Genomic DNA, 18,217 nt, shown 5'->3' with positions numbered 1-18,217 from the left:
AATATAATAACAAGCATATATATTTGATATTTATTTCTTTAATTTATCAATGGGTGAGATTTAGTTCGATGAATCAATAAGACCGATAAGTTGGGAAATGATATCACTTATAGTGTGTGTTGTTGATTATAGAAGGAAATTGTGTCCTAGTGATCTAGGTTGAGAATGTCCCCAAGAGGAGCTCATAAGGATTGTCATGTTAAACCCTGCAGGTGGACATAGTCCGACATGACGATGAAGTTGAGTGGTACTACTCTTGGAGCTAGATATTAATTAAGTGAGTTGTCAGTAACTTACTTAATTAGTGGACATTGTTATCTTAAACACGGGAGACTAACACACTCATAATAAGAAGGAGCCCAAAATGTAATTTGGGATTGGTGCGTAGTTCAATAATAGTTCTTTAGTGGAATGAATTATTATTGATGAAATTAAGTTGTGTGTTCAAGCGAACACGGGATGTATTTCATCGGGAGACCAAAACCAATTCCTCCTCTCGGTCCCTATCGTAGCCTCTAGTATATAGAGATTTATACCCACCGCATACCCACCTTCTTACCCATCCAATGGGGCCGGCCAAGCTAGCTTGGAACCCAAGCTAGGGCCGCCAAGACCAAGTGGATGAGCCAAGCTTGGGTCCCAAGCTTAGGTGGCCGACCACTAGAATATTAAAAGGATTTTTATTAAAATTATTTCTTATGTGGATATCATGATTTTAAAAGAGAGTTTAAAAATTAAAAATTTCCTTTTATAACTTTCTACAAAAGATTAAGAGAAGAGATTAATCTCTTTCCTTATTTGTAGATTAAAAGGATTGTTTTAATTTTTGGTAAAAACTTTTCTTATTTGTAAATCATCTACATGTTTAAAAGAGAGTTTAAAATTTGAAATCTTTCCTTATTTGTTGATTAAAGGAGGATTTTAAATTTTAAGAAAACTTTCCTTTTAACCATATTTATGATTTAAAAGAAAGTTTAAAAATTAATAATTCTCTTTTATTAGTTTCTACAAAAGATTGAGAAAAGATTTGATATCTTTCCTTATTTGTAGATTAAAAGAGATTTTAATTTTTAGAGATAACTTTATTTTTATCCACATGTTTAAAAGAAAGATTTTAATTTATTAAATTTCCTTTTTATAAACCAATCATGAAGGGATTAAATTATTGGAGAAATTTTATAAATTTCTAGAGACAAATTAGGAAGTTTTAAATAATTAAAACTCTCCTTGTTTGTAGCTTTGGTGTGGCCGGCCATGTAAATTGAGAAAAGGAAAATTATTTTTAATTAAATAAATTTTTCCTTTTCATGGCAAAAGAATTAAGGAAGTTTTAATTAAATTTCCTTATTTGCCAAGACCAAGGATTATAAAAGAGGGGGTAGAGAAGGCTCCATAGTGAACAACCTCTATTATTTCTCTCCCTCTTTTCCTTGGTGTTGTGGCCGGCCAACCTCTCTTCCTCTCTTCCCTTCTTGGTGGCCGAACCTTCTCATTTGCTTGGAGCTCTTGTGGTGGCGGATACTACTTGGAGAAGAAGAAGAGAAAGGAGACTTGTATCCATTGGAGGTTGGTTGGTGGAAAAAGATCTTCATCTTTTGGAAGCTTTGTGCTTGGCCGAAACTTGAAGAAAGGAGAAGAAGGTGCTTTGGTGGATTCTCATCTCGGAAGATCGTTGCCCACACAACGTCCGAGGTTAGAAGAGGAATACGGTAGAAGATCAAGAGGTTTTTCTAAAAGGTATAACTAGTATTTTTTCTTTCCGCATCATACTAGTTATTTTTGGAAATAATACCAAATACAAGAGGCTTACGATTCTAGTATTTCGAATATGTTTTTCGAAGTTGTGTTCTTTTGTTTTATTTTTCCTTGTGATTTGATTGTTCTTTTCGGTTAACCTAAAGTTATTTTAGGAAATTAAATATTAGATTTCTATAAAAGGTTTTGTCTAGTCGGTGGTGGTTGCTCCCATATCCAAGAAGGCCATGTGCCTCGCCACGTCAGTACTGGGAACCAATTATGGAAATTAATATTTAATGGAATTAATAACTTAAGGTGATTTGGGTCGAACGTGTTAAGTTCAGCAGGAGATCCAAGTCAAAACCTAAAAGAACAAATAGATTAAGTTTTGGATCAAACGTGTTAAGTTCCGCAGGCGATCCAAAATTTAATTTAAAAGAACACATGGTAGCTAGGAAAAGGTTCAGACCTTTGTACAAAATTTTTGTACAGTGGAACCTCTAGGCTTTCCGAGTAGCAACCAACAATTGGTATCAGAGCTAGGGTTTTGCCTCTGTGTATTTGGTATTAGTTTAATTATGCACATGTCATACATAATTTAGGCAGGATAATAGTAGGATGTGCTAACTTTGTGGATGCAGGATCCAACTATTATGGCTTATAGTTATTATGTGTGTGATTGGACCCTTGGACATGTCAAGGGCATTTTATTGTATGTGCATGATTGTATTATAAAATACAGCAGGAGCTGTATTTAGTTTTATTAGGATTTTATTTTTGATCTAGATACATGTACATTCCTTTTATGGAATATAGGATCAAAATGTAAAATTCTATTTATGTCGCGGATTGAATCTTGCAAAGCGTGGAATCTTCTGAGGACCAGAGGCGCAGCGGAACTAGGAGCAAGATGGATGCGACAGCTAGACCCGATGGCGGTGGCCAAATATGGCAGCAGCTTGGGATGACAACACACGGAGGACAACTAGAGATAAAAGCCATAATAGTTGAAAATTAGATTTTCTATTTATTGCTTTTATATTGTGCTGTGTGTGCATGTTGGTTTACATATTTAGTAGGCTAGCATAGTTAAAATTCCTCATTTATAAATAACTAAGTGGGAGAGGGATTTTTAAGTAAATCTCATGGTCTCCATTACTGGTTTTTAAGTGATGCAAACAAGCTTGCGCGTTGGCTCTGAGTGCCTTCCTCCATAACGGATGAGCTTGTTTGCGGATCACTAGAACAGACTTCCAATTTTGGATGACTATAGGAAGTTAATTAAGAGCGTGTGATCTTCCCCAACGGAAGGGGCATAATCTTATTAATGGACTTAGTGTCAAGTAATGGTATACACTTAGACACATTTAATAGTATCCTCCCCAACGGAGTCACTACTATTACTTGTGTGACCAAAGGGAAACCAACTATTGATTTGTCATAAAACTAGATTGGCAATATAATAAAATTAATTAACCCCTCTTACAAATGTTTGAATTTGTATACGTCCACACTAACGTGGCATACAAGATTCATGGTGTTTGAGGTAATTTTATTTGTCAAAAAGTTATATTGACAAGATAGTCAATGGGTAAAACCCTCCTCTTACAAATGATGAATTTGTATACGTCCACACTAACGTGGCATACAAAATTCACGGTGTTTGAGGTGTTGGTGAATTTAAATAATATTGTTTGAGGAATCAATGTTATTTTAAATTCAAAGAGTTTTGACCAAATATTTGATCAAAGACAGATCAACTATTAATTTTATTCGTCATAAAGTAAAGTAGACGAGATAATAAAATTAATGAATAAAATCTCCTCTTCGATTTTGTATACACAAAGTTCATGGAGATTTTAAGGAGTTGATCTTGACCAAATATTTTTGTGATTCTTAGGATGTTTGTCAATCCCTAGTAGTCATACTATAGAAAAAGACTTAGTAGTCCCAATTGTAATGATTGGAAATAGGACTTGGACATTAAGGTAGACTGTCTTCTTAGAACTAAGAACAATTTAGGTGTATTTAATTCATTAGTTGAAACATGTCTAGTGATGTTATCTACCAGAACCTGGAGTGTAGATACAAGATGCCATTAATCATGTCTGCAATTCATTGCAGGGTTCCAGGAAACCCGGCAACTAAATGAAAATTAAAACACTGTCCACATGGGCACTACTGTAAAAATGGTAGCTGTTGCAGTGGGAGATGTTTATTTTTTGATAAGAATAAAACATGGATTTTTGAGTAATTGTCTTTACGCACCAAGTTTAGAAAGAACTAGTTTTCAGTTTCTAAACTATTCAAAGAACTTGATATTCTGCCTCTTTTAATAACAAAGTTGTTATTAAGGAAAAGAGGGAAGTTATCTGTTCTGGTACGTTGGTTGGCAATTTATAAATCCAATAACTCTCACGATGCGACAAATGGAAATTAGTAATACATCTTCTAATTTTAAGAGAAAGCTGTTGGTGCAACCTTAGGTCAAGGTTGACCTGGTTGACCTGGTTGACCCGACTCGAGGTGACTTGACTCGAGTTGTATTTTGATGTTTGACTTGGGAAGATTGTCGGTGCAACCTTAGGTCAAGGTTGACCTAGTTGAGTTGCATGTTGATGTTTGACACTCGTGAGAGAGTTCTATTCTTGATGTGAGACAAGAATAGATGGTTGGGAGTTTATTGGTCCAACCCTAGGTCAAGGATTGACCTGGTTGACCTGAAAAGTCCAAGTATGGAGACTTGGCACTGGAAAAGTCCAAGCAGGGAGCTTGGCACGGGAAAAGTCCAAGCAGGGAGCTTGGCAAGTGGGAAAGTCCTAACTGGAATGTTAGGCAGTGTGGAAAGTCCTGGTGAGTGAAGCCAGGCAGTGGGAAAGTCCTAACTGGGATGTTAGGCAGTGTGGAAAGTCCTGGTGAGTAAAGCCAGGTGAAAATCCTAGTGAGTGAAGCTAGGTGAAAGTGGAAGTCCTGGTGAGTGAAGCCAGGCAGTGGGAAAGTCCTGGTGAGTGAAGCCAGGCAGTTGGAAAGTCCTGATGAGTGAAGTCAGGCAGTTGGAAAGTCCTGGTGAGTGAAGCCGGGCAGATTGAAAATCCTGGTGAGTGAAGCCAGGTAAAAACCCTAGTGAAGTGAAGCTAGGTGAAAGTCCTGGTGAGTGAAGCCGGGCAAGGAAAAATCCAGATGGATCAAGGGTGATCGGGCATCTGGTGTTGAGAAGGTCAAGTAGGTCAAGGGAGTGACCGGATACTTGACACGAAGAGAAAAGTCCAAGTGGGTCAAAGGGATTGACCGGACACTTGGTAGGGAGTCTTAGCAGGTCAAGAGAGTGACCAGATGCTAAGCATGAGATACCAATAGGTCAAGGTTGATATTGGTTTGGAAGACTTGGAACTTGGTTTGGGCAAAACCCAAGCTCTGGATCGATCCAGCGATACGGTATCGGTCGATGCGGTGACCGATCGAGATAACGATCGATGGCTTCTTGAGGTTCTTCGATCGGTGCGGACCAATCGAAAGCGCGAAGGCAAAGAGAAAGGAGGATCGGTGCGTGGACCGATCCATCACTCGATCGGTCCACGGACCGATCAGAGAGCATCCGATCGGTCGGTAGAGTTCGTGAAAGCCTGATCGGTCCACAGACCGATCAGGCCATGTCCTGATCGGTCTGTGGACCGATCCACCTCTTCCCTGATCGGTCTGTGGACCGATCAGGGTCCTAGCCGTTGCGACGCAACGGCTAGTTTCTTCACTGTTTCTTCTTCGCAGGTATAAAGGATCGGGGGCATCTGCTGTGCGTGTCTCTCCTTCTTTCTTCTGGAAATACTCTTCTGCCTGAAGCTTCTGCTTCTTCTTCCTGCTGAGCTTTGTTGAGCTCGTTGGGTGCTAAAGCTTCGCGTGAGCTTCTTCTTGTTGCTGGTTTTCTAGCTAGGCTTGGATCCGAGAAGCTGCTGCTTCACCAGGGTTCCTGCTGACTTCAAGAAGGCAAGCAAGTGTTGTTTACATTTCTGTTCTTGTTTTCTTGTTCCTATTTGTACTCCTATTGCTGTTGCAAAGATTGTGGTGAGGTTTCTCCACCCACAAGGAGTATCTATTAGTCGGGTTTCCGGGGACTCATCCACCGACGGATTGGTAGGCTTCGTCCACCTTACGGACACGCCGAGGAGTAGGAGTTCATCTCCGAACCTCGTTATATGGTTTGTCTTTCTTCTCCTGTTTTCTTTCTACGTTGTATTTCCGCTGCACTAACCTAATCGTAGGAAGAAACGAGAAAGATTGGGGTCGGCTATTCACACCCCCCCTCTCTAGCCGTACGAAGGATCCTAACAAAAGCAAACTTCGGAAATGAACCATTAATATCTTTGACATCTAAGGCTAGGTTATATTAACTTGAGTAGGATTCATCGGTAGCTGATGAACTTTTGGGTTCATTAGTAGTGGAAATCTTTCCAACCTGCGAGTCTTACTTGGAAGGAAAAATAACCAAGAAGCTTTTAAGTCTAAGGGGTATGGAGTCAAAGATATGTTGAAATTGGTTCATTCTTATTTGTGTGATCCTATGACTATCCAGACAAGAGGTAGTATTGAATATTTCGTCTATTTTATAGACAACTATTCAAGATACAAATAAATTTACTTAATGTACCGCAAGACTAAGTACTTTGATTAGTTCAAATAATACAAGGCTGATGCGGAGAAATGTTAAAGTAAAAGTCACTATGGTAAGAACATAGTGGCAAGTACCTCTTGGGAGAATTTAGGAGTCACTTATCAGAAGTAGGGATTCAATCCAAACTAACTGCACCTGGTACACCTCTACAGAATGGTGTAGTAGAAAGAAGGTATAGGACTCTTATGGAAATAAGTAGATTGATGATGAGTTATTTTACCAAATTTGTTTTAAGGATATGTTCTGGAAACGGAAGTGAACGTAGTACCTTCCAAAGTCATAACTCTCTACTCATATAGAATTGCTGAATAGGTGTAAGCCTATTTTGAAGCATATTCGGATTCGGGTAATCCAGCACATATGTTAAAGAGAGATAATGATAAGTTGGATAGTAGTTCACTTGTTTGTAAGTTATCCTAGATAAACAAAAAGTAGGTTTATAGTCTTAAAAATCAGAAGGTCATTGTTAGCATCAATGAATGATTTTAAAAGGACTATATAATGAACCACGTGCTCATAAGTAAATTTGTTCTTAAGGAAATAATAAAAGACATGTCTAATCTAGTACCAACTGTACAAGATGAGATACCACAAGAAAACTGCAACACGTATCACAAATGATACACAATTGCAGAAAATGCCTTGTCGTAGTGGGAGGGTTGTTAAGCAACCTTAAAAGATTCATGTTTTAGGAGAGTTTTTGAACTCGATCCCTAAAGGACATGAACCTGATCTCCGGACATATGACGAAGCACTCCAAGATAAATATGCAGCATCTTGGCAAAGAGTAATGAATAATAGAATTAGAATATATGTATTCTAATAAAATCTGAAAGCTTGTAGAACCACCAAGTGGTGTAAAAGCCTTTGGGTGTAAAAGGTCTATAATAGGAAAAGAGGGATAGACAGGAAGGTAGAAACCTTCAAAGCAAGGCTTGATGAAAAAGGAAACTTTTTTCACTGGTAGCCATGCTTAAGTCTATCCGGATTCTTTTATCTATTTGGCAAGTGGATGTCAAGACAGCATTCCTTAATGGAAGTCTTGAAGAAAGCATCCATATAAAGCAACCAGAAGGGTTCATTGCAAAGGGCTAAGAGCATCTTGTGTAAAGCTCAATCAGTCTATGGACTGAGGCAAAGCTTCAAGGTCTTGGAACTGTTGGAATGTATACTGAAAGCCTAAGCTTTGTAAACATTCATTATGAATAAAGAATCACATTTGGTCTAATTGTCTACATTTGTTTGTAGTTGTTCATTTAATTTATATTGTAGATAACATAGTATGTGGTGTCACATACAGAAGATGATGTTATCAGTACCTTATAAATTATAAACAGTAGCTCACGACTAAAATGGAAAGGAACAAACCATTAGAAGATCGTAGTGTAATTAGGTATTAGTTTATCTTGACTATACAATTACACTAGTACACTCAGAGTGTATTGAGTAGGACCATTAGAGGTCGTTTCTTTTATACTGACTTTATAAAGGAACAAAGACCTCAGTTATTATGGAAGTGTGTGCTCTTAATCCTAATATAATAACAAGCACATATGTTTGATATTTATTTCTTTAATTTATCAATGGGTGAGATTTAGTTCGATGAATCAATAAACTCGATAAGTTGGGAAATTGTATCACTTATAGTGTGTGTTGTTGATTATAGAAGGAAACTGTGTCCTAGAGATACTAGGTTGATAATGTCCTCAAGAGGAGCTCATAAAGATTGTCATGTTAAACCCTGCAGGTGGACTTAGTCCGACATGATAATAAGGTTGAGTGGTACTACTCTTGGACTTAGATATTAATTAAATGAGTTGTCAGTAACTCACTTAATTAGTGGACATTCGATATCTTAAACACATGGAGACTAACACACTCATAATAAGAAGGAGCCCAAAAATATAATTTGGGATTGGTGCGGTAGTTCAATGATAGTTCTCTAGTGGAATGAATTATCATTGATAAAATTAAGTTGTGTGTTCGGGGCGAACACGGGATGCTTAATTTTATCAGGAGACCAAAACCAATTCCTCCTCTCGGTCCCTATCGTAGCCTCTTATTTATAGAGTTCTATACCCATCTATACCCACCTTCTATACCCACCTTCTATACCCACCCAATAGGGGCCGGCCAAGCTAGCTTGGGATCAAGCTAGGGCCGGCCTAGGTATAAAATTGGGTGGCCGGCCCCTAGCTTGAACCCAAGCTAGTAGGGCCGGCCAAAATAAATTAAAAAAGAAATTTAATTTTAATTTTTATTATGTGGTAGATATAATTTAAAGAGAATTAAAATTAAAATATCTCTCTTGTAAAAGATTTACAAAAGATTAAAGAAAGAGATTATATCTCTTTCCTTATTTGTAGATTGGAGAGATTTTATTTTCTCTTTAAAATTATTCACATGTTAATAAAATTAAAATTATAGATATTTCCTTTTATTAACCATGAAGAGATTTTTAAAGAGAAATTTTTTTTTTTTTTTTAAATTTCCGGAAACAAATAAGGAAAGTTTTAATTGTTGATTGAAACTTGTCCAATTTGCTTCCTCTTGATGTGGCCGGCCATTAGAGTTTATTTGGGAAATTTTATTTTATTTTTCTCAAATAAATCATGTCAAGGAAATTAAGGAAATTTTATTGTAAATAAATTTCCTAATTTGCCTAGGCCAAGGAATATAAAAGAAGGGGTAGGGGTGCCTTCATGAGACACAACCTCTATTGTTTTCTCTCCCTCTTTTGTTCCTTGGTGTGGCCGGCCATTACCCTCTCCCTCTCTTCCTCTTGTGGTGGCCGAATACTTCATCTTTCTTGGAGTTCTTGTGGTGGCCGAATACTACTTGGAGAAGAAGAAGAAGAAGGAGAGAAAGCTAGCATCTCTTGGAGCTTGGTTAGTATTTGATTTTCTTCTTTGGTAAAGTTCTTCCTTTGTGGCCGAACCTTGCTTGGAGGAGAAGAAGGTGGTTGGTGGTTTCTCGTCTCGGAAGATCGTTGCCCACACAACGTCCGAGGTTAGAAGAGGAATACGGTAGAAGATCAAGAGGTTTTTTCTACAAGGTATAACTAGTAATTTCTATTTCCGCATCATGCTAGTTATTTATGGAAATAATACCAAATACAAGAGGCTTACGTTCTAGAATTTCGAATATGTTTTTTCGAAGTTGTGTTCTTTTGTTTCTTTCTTTTCCTTGTGATTTGATTGCTCTCTTTGGTTAACCTAAAGTTATTTTAGGAAATTAAATATTAGCTTTCTATTAAAGGTTTTGTCTAGTCGGTGGTGGTTGCTCCCATATCCAAGAAGGTCATGTGCCTCGCCACGTCAGTACTGGGAACCTTTTATGGAAATTAATATTTAATGGAATTAATAACTTAAGGAGACTTGGGTCGAACGTGTTAAGTTCCGCAGGAGATCCAAGTCAAAACCTAAAAGAACAAATAGATTAAGTTTTGGATCAAACGTGTTAAGTTCCGCAGGTGATCCAAAATTTAATTTAAAAGAACACATGGTAGCTAGGAAAAGGTTCAGACCTTTGTACAAAATTTTGTACAGTGGAACCTATAGGTTTTCGAGTAGCAACCAACAATTGGTATCAGAGCTAGGGTTTTGCCTCTGTGTATTTGGTATTTAGTTTAATTATGCACATGTCATACATAATTTAGGCAGGTTAATAGTAGGATGTGCTAACTCTATGGATGCAGGATCCAACTATTATGGCTTTTAGTTAATTATGTGTGTGATTGGACCCTTGGACATGTCAAGGGCAATTTATATGTGTGTGCATGATTGTATTAAAATACGGGCCGTATTTAGTTTTATTAGGATTTTATTTTTGATCTAGATACATGTACATTCCTTTTATGGAATATAGGATCAAAATGTAAAATTCTATTTATGTCGCGGATCGAATCTTGCAAAGCGTGGAACCTTCTAAGGACCAGAGGCGCAGCGGAACTCGGAGCAAGATGGATGCGACAGTTAGATGGTGGCCAAATATGGCAGCAGCTTCGGATGACAACACACGGAGGACAATTAAAGATAAAAGCCATAATAGTTGAAAATTAAATTTTCTATTTATTGCTTTTATATTGTGCTGTGTGTGCATGTTAGTTTACAAGTTTAGTAGGCTAGCATAGTTAAAATTCCTCATTTGTAAATAACTAAGTGGGAGAGGATTTTTTAAGTAAATCCCATGGTCTCCATTACTGGTTTGTAAGTGATGCAAACAAGCTTGCGCGTTGGCTCTGAGTGCCTTCCTCCATAACGGATGAGCTTGTTTGCGGATCACTAGAACAGACTTCCATTTCTGGATGACTATAGGAAGTTAATCAAGAGCGTGTGATCTTCCCCAACGGAAGGGGCATAATCTTATTAATGGACTTAGTGTCAAGTAATGGTGAACACTTAGACACATCTAATAGTATCCTCCCCAACGGAGTCACTGTTATTATTTGTGAGACCAAATAATACCAACTATTAATTTTATTTGTCAAAAAGTTAGGTTGACAAGATAATAAAATTAATGGGTTAAAACCCTCCTTTTACAAATGTTGAAATTGTATACGTCCACACTAACGTGGCATACAAAATTCACGGTGTTATGAGGGGTCGGTTTATTTAAAATAGTATTGTTTGAGGAATCAATATTATTCTAAATTTAGAGTTCTGACCAAAAGTTATTTGTGATTCTTAGGATGACTTTCAACCCACTGTCCATTATACTTCAACAAAATAGACTTACTGGACCAAATTACATAGATTGGAAAAGAAACCTGGATATTGTTCTAACTGTTGAAAGCTATAAATTTATACTGACTGAACCTTGTCCTGATGCACCCACTGGTGAATCTACCCAAGAGGAGATTGAATATCATAAGAGATGGGTAAAGGCAGATGAGATGGCGCGGTGTTACATTTTGGCTTCAATGTCAAATGTATTGCAACATCAGCATAAAGATTTACCAACAGCTTATGATATTATGAACAATCTCAAGGAACTCTTTGGTCATCAGGATAGGGCTTCTAGACAAGAAGCTATGAGAAAGATAATAACAGCCACCATGCAAGAGGGTACTCCTGTAAGGGATCATATCCTAAAGATGATGGCTTATCTGAACGAGATACAGATCCTTGGAGGAGAAATTGATGGGGAAACCCAGATCGATATGATCCTCCAAACGCTACCTAGAAGTTTTGAGCAGTTCCGCCTGAACTATAATATGAATAAGAGGATTTATTCATTAGGGGAACTACTGACAGAACTTCAAGCGGCAGAAGGATTATTTCGTCAAAATTCTCAAATTCACTATGCTGAAAATGGTTCTACTTCTAAACCGAGAGGAAAGAAGAAGAAGAAACAAGCTGGTTCAGCAAAGAAAGTGAATAAATCTCAGAGTACAGGATTTAAAGCTGGAGTGAAGAAGCCGAAGGGCAAGTGCTTCATCTGCAAACAGTCAGGGCATTGGAAGGCGGACTGTCCTCGTAAGAACCAAAACAAAGGTATATCTCATGCTCTAGTTGTTGAAACATGTTTAGCGGTGTTATCTACCAGCACCTGGTGTGTAGATCTGGAGCCATGATCATGTCTGCAATTCCTTGCGGGGTTCGAAACCCGACGACTATCTCGAAGGGAGATTACCATCTACATGGGCAATGCTACTAAGGTGGCAGTTGTTGCTGGGGAGGCGTCTACTTATCTTTTAGTAGAAATAAAATTTGGTTTTAAGAAATTGTCTTTATGTACCGTTTTAGAAAGAATTTAATTTCAGTTTCTAAACTGCTTTTTAGATGGATATTCGGTTTCTTTCAGATAACGATGTAGTTATTAAAAGAAATAAAGTGATTATCCGGTGCATTAGTTGGCAATTTGTATATTTTAAATCAATTTCTTCCACAAAGCAAAACATGGAAATTTATAACTCATCTTCTAATTCTAATAAGAGAAAAGAACCTTCAGAAATGAACCAAGCATATCTTTGGCATCTAAGACTTGGTCATATTAATTTAAGTAGGATTCAGAGGCTTATAGCCGATGGACTTTTGAGTTCATTAGAGTTGGAAAATTTTTCAACTTGTGAATCTTGCTTAGAAGGTAAAATGACCAAGAGGCCGTTCAAGGCCAAGGGGTATAGAGCCAAAGAAGTGTTAGAGTTGGTTCACTCTGATTTGTGTGGTCCTATGTCTGTCCAGGCAAGAGGAGGTTTTGAATATTTTGTCTCTTTCATAGACGATTATTCAAGATATGGATACATTTACTTAATGCGCCGCAAGTCCGAATGCTTTGACAAGTTCAAAGAATACAAGGCTGATGTGGAGAAACGATTAGGTAAAAGTATCAAGACACTACGATCTGATCGTGGTGGCGAATACCTCTTAGGAGAGTTTAGGAGTTACTTATCAGAGGCTGGGATTCAATCCCAATTCGCACTGGAACACCCCAACAGAATGCTATAGCGAGCGAAGGAATAGGACTCTTATGGAGATGGTTAGATCGATGATGAGTTATTCAGAATTACCAAATTCGTTTTGGGGATATGCTCGGGAAACGATATCGTTCCGAACTTAGTACCTTCTAAATCAGGTTTCTTCTACTCCCATAGAATTGTGGAATGGGCGAAACCCGATCTAAGACATATTCGGATTTGGGGTAGTCCACACATGTGAAACCAGATCTTGATAAGTTAGAATCTCGTACGAAGTTTGCGTGTTTGTAGGATATCCTAAAGGAACGAAAGGTGGTTTATTTTATAGTCCTAAAGACCGGAAGGTCATTGTTAGCACCAATGCCCGCTTTTAGAAGAAGACTATATAATGGATCACAAGCCCAGAGTAAAGTTGTTTTAGAAGAACTTAGAGAGGACATGTCTACTTCAGCAACAGGACAAGATGAAGTACCACAAGAGACGCAACACGTGTCACACATGATGCACAACCACAAACCTCGTCGTAGTGGGAGGGTTGTGAGGCACTGAAGATTCATGTTTTTGGGAGAGTCTTGGACTTGATCCGGGTAAACATGAACCTGATCCCATCATATGAGAAAGCACTCCAAGATATAGATGCAAGATCTTGGCAAAAGGCAATGAATTCGAAATAGAGTCCATGTATTCTAATAAGGTCTCGGGAGCTTGTAGAACCACCGATGGTGTAAAAGCCGTTGGATGCAAGTGGATCTACAAAAGGAAAAGAGGGACGGGAAGGTAGAAACCTTCAAAGCTAGGCTTGTTGCGAAAGGGTACACTCAGAAAGAGGGAATCGATTATGAGGAAACCTTTTCACCGGTAGCCATGCTTAAGTCTATCCGGATACTCTTATCCATTGCTGCTCATATGGATTATGAGATTTGGCAAATGGATGTCAAGACAGCTTTCCTTAATGGAAGTCTTGAAGAGAACATTCATATGAAGCAACCAGAAGGGTTCATTGAAAAAGGCAAAGAGCATCTAGTGTGCAAGCTCAATCGGTCCATTTATGGACTGAAGCAAGCTTCAAGATCTTGGAACATCCGGTTTAATGAAGTAATCCAGTCATATGGATTTATTCAAAGTCCGGATGAGTCTTGTGTGTATAAGAAGTGTAACGGAAACGTGGTGGTATTTCTTGTACTATACGTAGATGATATTTTGTTAATTGGCAACAATGTCAAGGTATTATCAGACGTAAGGGTATGGTTGTCCAAATAATTTGATATGAAGGACTTAGGAGATTGTGCACACATTCTTGGGATCAAAGTTATAAGGGATCGTAAGAAAAGAATGTTGTGTCTGTCCCAAGCTTCATATATAGATACAATCCTTGCTCGTTTTAGCATGCAGGATTCCAAGAAAGGTTTCTTACCTTTTAGACATGGAGTAGCTCTATCTAAAGAGATGTCTCCAAAGACATCGAAAGAGATAGAGGACATGAAAGCAGTTCCTTATGCTTCAGCTGTAGGAAGCCTAATGTATGCAATGCTATGTACGAGACCTGATATCTGTTTTGCCGTGGGCATGGTTAGCAGATATCAGAGTAACCCTGGACAAGGACATTGGACTGCGGTAAAGCATATATTAAAGTATCTGAGAAGGACTAGAGATTATATGCTAGTTTACCAAGCAGACGATCTGCTCCCTGTGGGTTACACGGATTCAGATTTCCAATCAGATAGGGACAACAGTAAGTCTACATCAGGCTATGTGTTTACTTTAGGAGGTGGAGCCATTTCATGGAGGAGTGTTAAGCAGAAATGCGTTTCAGACTCAACCATGGAAGTAGCAGCCTCTGAGGCAGCTAAAGAAGCAGTATGGCTCAGGAACTTTCTAATGGACTTAGATGTGATTCCTGGTTTGCCCAAAATCATCAAAATTTATTGTGATAATAGTGTTGCATTTGCAAACTCGAAGGAACCACGAGCTCATAAGGCAAGTAAACATATAGAGCGCAAGTACCACCTGATACGAGATATCGTGAAGCGAGGAGAAGTTGTCATCGCCAAGATTGCATCAGCGGATAACCTGGCAGATCCTTTCACTAAGGCCCTTCCGGCGAAAGCTTTCGATCGGCATGTGGAGGGAATGGGAATCAGATGTATGGTAGAAGATATGGCAGCTTAGTCATTAGTATAAGTGGGAGATTGTTGGAGTGTATACTGAAAGCCTAAGCTTTGTAAACATTCATTATGAATAAAGAATCACATTTGGTCTAATTGTCTACATTTGTTTGTAGTTGTTCATTTAATTTATATTGTAGATAACATAGTATGTGGTGTCACATACAGAAGATGATGTTATCAGTACCTTATAAATTATAAACAGTAGCTCACGACTAAAATGGAAAGGAACAAACCATTAGAAGATCGTAGTGTAATTAGGTATTAGTTTATCTTGACTATACAATTACACTAGTACACTCAGAGTGTATTGAGTAGGACCATTAGAGGTCGTTTCTTTTATACTGACTTTATAAAGGAACAAAGACCTCAGTTATTATGGAAGTGTGTGCTCTTAATCCTAATATAATAACAAGCACATATGTTTGATATTTATTTCTTTAATTTATCAATGGGTGAGATTTAGTTCGATGAATCAATAAACCCGATAAGTTGGGAAATGGTATCACTTATAGTGTGTGTTGTTGATTATAGAAGGAAACTGTGTCCTAGAGATACTAGGTTGATAATGTCCTCAAGAGGAGCTCATAAAGATTGTCATGTTAAACCCTGCAGGTGGACTTAGTCCGACATGATAATAAGGTTGAGTGGTACTACTCTTGGACTTAGATATTAATTAAATGAGTTGTCAGTAACTCACTTAATTAGTGGACATTCGATATCTTAAACACAGGGAGACTAACACACTCATAATAAGAAGGAGCCCAAAAATATAATTTGGGATTGGTGCGGTAGTTCAATGATAGTTCTCTAGTGGAATGAATTATCATTGATAAAATTAAGTTGTGTGTTCGGGGCGAACACGGGATGCTTAATTTTATCAGGAGACCAAAACCAATTCCTCCTCTCGGTCCCTATCGTAGCCTCTTATTTATAGAGTTCTATACCCATCTATACCCACCTTCTATACCCACCTTCTATACCCACCCAATAGGGGCCGGCCAAGCTAGCTTGGGATCAAGCTAGGGCCGGCCTAGGTATAAAATTGGGTGGCCGGCCCCTAGCTTGAACCCAAGCTAGTAGGGCCGGCCAAAATAAATTAAAAAAGAAATTTAATTTTAATTTTTATTATGTGGTAGATATAATTTAAAGAGAATTAAAATTAAAATATCTCTCTTGTAAAAGATTTACAAAAGATTAAAGAAAGAGATTATATCTCTTTCCTTATTTGTAGATTGGAGAGATTTTATTTTCTCTTTAAAATTATTCACATGTTAATAAAATTAAAATTATAGATATTTCCTTTTATTAACCATGAAGAGATTTTTAAAGAGAAATTTTATTTTTTTAAATTTCCGGAAACAAATAAGGAAAGTTTTAATTGTTGATTGAAACTTGTCCAATTTGCTTCCTCTTGATGTGGCCGGCCATTAGAGTTTATTTGGGAAATTTTATTTTATTTTTCTCAAATAAATCATGTCAAGGAAATTAAGGAAATTTTATTGTAAATAAATTTCCTAATTTGCCTAGGCCAAGGAATATAAAAGAAGGGGTAGGGGTGCCTTCATGAGACACAACCTCTATTGTTTTCTCTCCCTTTTTCCTTGGTGTTGTGGCCGGCCATTACCCTCTCCCTCTCTTCCTCTTGTGGTGGCCGAATACTTCATCTTTCTTGGAGTTCTTGTGGTGGCCGGATACTACTTGGAGAAGAAGAAGAAGAAGGAGAAAGCTAGCATCTCTTGGAGCTTGGTTAGTATTTTGATTTTCTTCTTTGGTAAAGTTCTTCCTTTGTGGCCGAACCTTGCTTGGAGGAGAAGAAGGTGGTTGGTGGTTTCTCGTCTCGGAAGATCGTTGCCCACACAACGTCTGAGGTTAGAAGAGGAATACGGTAGAAGATCAAGAGGTTTTTCTACAAGGTATAACTAGTAATTTCTATTTCCGCATCATGCTAGTTATTTATGGAAATAATACCAAATACAAGAGGCTTACGTTCTAGAATTTCGAATATGTTTTTTCGAAGTTGTGTTCTTTTGTTTCTTTCTTTTCCTTGTGATTTGATTGCTCTCTTTGGTTAACCTAAAGTTATTTTAGGAAATTAAATATTAGCTTTCTATTAAAGGTTTTGTCTAGTCGGTGGTGGTTGCTCCCATATCCAAGAAGGCCATGTGCCTCGCCACGTCAGTACTGGGAACCTTTTATGGAAATTAATATTTAATGGAATTAATAACTTAAGGAGACTTGGGTCGAACGTGTTAAGTTCCGCAGGAGATCCAAGTCAAAACCTAAAAGAACAAATAGATTAAGTTTTGGATCAAACGTGTTAAGTTCCGCAGGCGATCCAAAATTTAATTTAAAAGAACACATGGTAGCTAGGAAAAGGTTCAGACCTTTGTACAAAATTTTTGTGCAGTGGAACCTATAGGTTTTCCGAGTAGCAACCAACAGGAACATCCGGTTTATCAAAGTAATTCAGACCTATGGATTTATTTAGTAACCGGATAAGTCTTGTGTATACAAAAGATGTGATGGAAGCGTGGTGGTATTTCTTGTGCTATACGTAGATAACATTTTTGGTAGTTGGCAACAATATCAAAAAGTTGTCAGAAGTAAGGGTATGGTTGTCCAAATAATTCGATATAAAGGACTTGGGAGAATGAATATATTCTTGAGATCAAAGTAATAAGGGATCGCAAGAAAAGAATATTTTACTTATCCCAAGCTTCATACATCGGAAAAATCCTTGCTCGTTTTAAAGCATGCAAAACTCCAAGAAAGGTTTCTTACCTTTTCAGGATGGAGTAACTTTATCTAAAGATATGTCTCTGTAAACATCAAAGGAGATAAAGGAAATAAAGGCAGTTCTTTATGCTTCGGCTGTCGGAAGCCTAATGAATGCTATGCACGAGATAAGAAATCTGTTTTGCCAAGGGCATAGTTGGCAGATATCAAAATAACTCTGGACAAGGACAGTGGACTGCAGTAAAGCATATATTGAAGTACCTTAGAGGCACTAGAGATTATATGCTAGCTTACAAGGCAGTTAATTTGGTCCTTGTGGGTTACATGGATTTTGACTTCCAATCGGATAGGGACAATAATAAGTCAACCTCGGGGTTTTGTGTTTACTTTAGGAGGTAAAGTCATAACTATGGAAGAGTGATAAGCATAGGTGTTTTTCTGGACTTCACCATAGAAGTTTAGTATATGGCAAGCCTCTGAGGTAGCCATAAA

The sequence above is a fragment of the Zingiber officinale genome, chromosome 2B (genome assembly GCF_018446385.1).
Source record: "Zingiber officinale cultivar Zhangliang chromosome 2B, Zo_v1.1, whole genome shotgun sequence".
NCBI lineage: Eukaryota > Viridiplantae > Streptophyta > Magnoliopsida > Zingiberales > Zingiberaceae > Zingiber > Zingiber officinale.
Note: the sequence above shows the minus strand (reverse complement) of the source record.